Source organism: Protopterus annectens, chromosome 2.part0, assembly GCF_019279795.1.
Source record: "Protopterus annectens isolate FY-2018-M chromosome 2.part0, PAN1.0, whole genome shotgun sequence".
NCBI lineage: Eukaryota > Metazoa > Chordata > Ceratodontiformes > Protopteridae > Protopterus > Protopterus annectens.
In genome coordinates this window covers 1,371,591,287-1,371,595,072 of record NC_056728.1, presented here as the reverse complement: position 1 = coordinate 1,371,595,072, position 3,786 = coordinate 1,371,591,287, and positions in this window count along the sequence as shown.

Below are 3,786 nucleotides of genomic sequence, written 5' to 3'. Positions count from 1 at the left end.
GTCATCAAGCTTTGTTTGTAAATGTGTATTTTGTTTCAGCAGAAACTCAATGTTGTTTTCCTCTTCTTGGATTCTATTTTCCATGTCATTCACAGCTTCTTCTATGCCTGACATCTGGATCTTCTGTTGTTGCAGGTCTATATGTAACAAGTCTATTTGTTTTGTAGTTTTTTCTATGAAGGTATCTATTTTAGTATCCATTTTATCCATCTTAGCAGTAAGTTGCTGGATTATAGTTATCAGAGGCTGAAGTTCTTTCTTGATGCTGGAGTCTTGAGAATTTGTCTTACTGGAACTCATTTCAGACTGATAAACTGACAGGAAAATTTCCAAAGTGATTTCTGACAGGAATATTGTTAAAATTTCCTTTCTTTTTTAGATATAGTTCAAGAACTATATAAAACAAACATATTTAGAAAGAAAATTACTTCAAAAATTAATTTTTTAAGTAATTAATTCCTGTCAGTGTAATGAAATTGGTGGAGCTGAAGAAATCTGCTGCCATCCTGTGTTCATCCTTGGCCACGCCCCAACTGTCAGCTTCTTGGGGCTCAGGTGGGTCATAACATGGAGTGGGTGCAGAAGGTAATGGAGTTCAGTCATCTGATGATTTTGTCTGTAAACTGGCAACGTCTGTAACTGTCTTAATGGATACATACCCAGAAATGGGATTTCTCATTTGAGCATTTTTTGTAATGAGTTTACTGTTCTATTAGCTGCCTGCAGCTGTAACTTTAATCTAGCTGAGTCATAGTTTAGATTTCTAACTACAGATTCCTTTTCCTTATTTTTAGCTTCTTCTTGCCAGTCATTAAAAATGACTAACAAGAGGCTGGTATCTTATTACCTTTCTGTTTCAGTTTATTTCTTAGATTTTCTAAAATGTTCTTATAAAAAATATCCTTTTCCAGAAACTGTAAAGTGCTATCATTTTTAGTGAGCTTGGATCATTTTGCCAAGTAACTACAGTTGTTTCATCCATATTTATTAAACATATATCTGCCGAAGTTCCATACTCTGTCTCTTTTAAAATACTTGTACTGTCACCAATTACAAGTCCCACTTTCATACTGTCACCAATTACAAATCCCACTTTCATACCAAAGGGACAAATGTGCTTTTATAATTATAACTTCAATCTCATTCTTAATGCAGGAATCATCTCTGTTCCTTTTCTTTGTATTTGATTAGAAACCCACTCTCACGTGAGAAGGACAATTTGTCCTTGTATTTTATTGATTAGACCCCACTAGCACACAATGAAATAAACTTTATGTTGTTATTGTGACTGATCACACATATATACAGTTTCCCAGATCCATACAATTTACCCACTCACATACAATAAATCTAATGGAAGGGTTATTAGTGAAGCTTACACGTAGAGACATTAAACTCTGTGGATAGTTAAAGAAAGAAATTATGCATTGTTACATAAGAATTTGCCTGACAGAAAACTTGTCACAATGGGCCCAGTGGCAATTTCTAATACAGCAACACACAAAAAGCTCAGAAATCCAAGTATATGGAACCAGTCTGTTTAGGGTGCCAAACAACTTTCACATGACACAGTTCAGCAGAGTATAATAATCTCCTTTATTGCAGAAGAAAGTATGTATGTGAGTTTAGGAAATCAAGGTCCTGTCTCCATGAACAGTGAAATCATACATTATTTATACCTTTTCTGATAAAACCAATATTATTGTAAAAATCATAGAACAACCACTGACCAATTAAAAATAAACATGACTGCATTAATTTTGCAAACCAAGATCTCCTGAGTCTCTGTTTATGACTTTCCATAGTAAAAATGATCTCCGAATTTCATTAAGGGACTTTCTACACTTTGCCATGCAAGCATTTTTCATATTTAGCAGAATGTAAATCATTAGAAACATACTGAAAAACACTCAGAAATTTATTTTGAAATAAATATTTAAAATAAAATACACACACTAACATTTTTCCTTCTTTGTATGCTTCACCCTTCACACCAATTACAGTGAGTAGTAGTACTACTGAAAATTTTCTATCTGTTTCATCACAGGAAGGCATATGATGCTGTGAGAAGGCAGCTTTGGTGGAAACAAGTTTCTTGACATTTCTGTATTATGGGAAGAAAATCAGTGGATCTTCAGGTCAGTAAGCATCCTCAATATTCTTGGGGGTGAGAAATCAAATGAAAATGGTGGGAGTGGAGTAGAAGGACAAAGGATAAAATGGCACATTCTTTTCAAACTGCCTTTAATGAAAAAAGGAAAGATGATTCTGTCATCACTGGAGACCATGTTGAAAGGACTGAAGCTAAAAGTTTACTGGGTGAGTAAGGATACAGGTTTCAAGTAGATGAGTGATGACCCAATGATGACTGACTAATCAGATGTGAAGCTGTATGAAAACAATAAGGGACGTTGTCCCATTTAGGATGAGAAGAAAACAGCCAACAGAGGGGAGATTGTAATGATAAGGAAAAAAATGGACAGGAGAAGCAAGCTGGTGGAAGGAGCAAATGGTTGTGTGAATAATTTGTATAGTAGAAATACTTTTGTGAATGTTGATGTTGCATTACTTTGGAGTGTGAATACAAAGGAAGTTACTGGACATTAAGTATCCTGGATAGCGGGTGTAGGAGGCATGGCACCACAGACCAAAAGATGGCATTAGCATATAACCACTTTGTTGCAAAAAGACTAATTTAAAACTTTGTCTCCTACAAGTACTTGCAGGAATGTAACAGGGAATCTGTGGATTCCCTTTTGTTTTTCTGCATTATTGATGTTCAGAACATGAATGTTATACTTGCAAAAGGAAACTAAATGTTTTGTGCATGTAAATTATAAACTGATGTGTGTGTGTATTATGGGGATGTATTGTCACTGGGGAACAAATTTAAGTTTTTAACACAAGTTGTGAAGAAGTAGATATATGGGAGAGCAGAGTGAAATGTGTGGAGCTTTAATGTGCCTGTAGTTGGTTTGAAAAGAATGTGTCACTTTATCAGTAGTGAAAAGCAAAAAAGAATTTGTTTTCTTTTTATATGCCAGTATAAAATCATGTAGGGCAACAGGAGTTCAAATTGAGATATCCGGTGCTCAGATGTGGCAGTAATCATTGGCAAGGGAAATAAGCTGAGATTCAACAAAAGGAAGCAGACTATGGTTGGGGGAAGAGAATATGTTGAAATGTGAAGGGGGTGGCATACAGAATTTTACACTGCAATGTACAGTGTGACAAAACCTAATTAATTGCTGAAATGTTGAGAAGTATATCTATGGAATGCAAGGGAACTGTATTGTCACAGGCTCCCAAGACTTTAAGGATCATGTAGCAAGATGATATAAATATTAGGAAAGGGGAAGGTGGAAGGGCGATAATAGAGAACAGTGGACTGAAATAGTGTATTTGTGTGATGGTTGAATTTTTCGTCAGAAGCGTAGTTGTACGCATGCACACTGCTGTCATAACATTTTATAGTATGATCGCACAGACTCTATTTCAGTCCAGTGCTCTCCATTATTGCCCATTTCTCTTAGCCACACAGTTAAATATTTAGCTTTACTTTTTTAATTTAACTAAGGATATTTAATGACTGTACCAGGCACCACTGAATGTTTTCACCAAAAACAATAGCATGCATTCACTTACCAATATTTTAATAAGTACTCCACTGGGCTTCTTACATAGCCATAGATTTTTGTATGAATCATCTGTGTGCGTATATGTACCTACACTATGTGAGAGGCTAGATTATTATCTAAAGTACTCGTAAGTTAGATTTGTCACCAT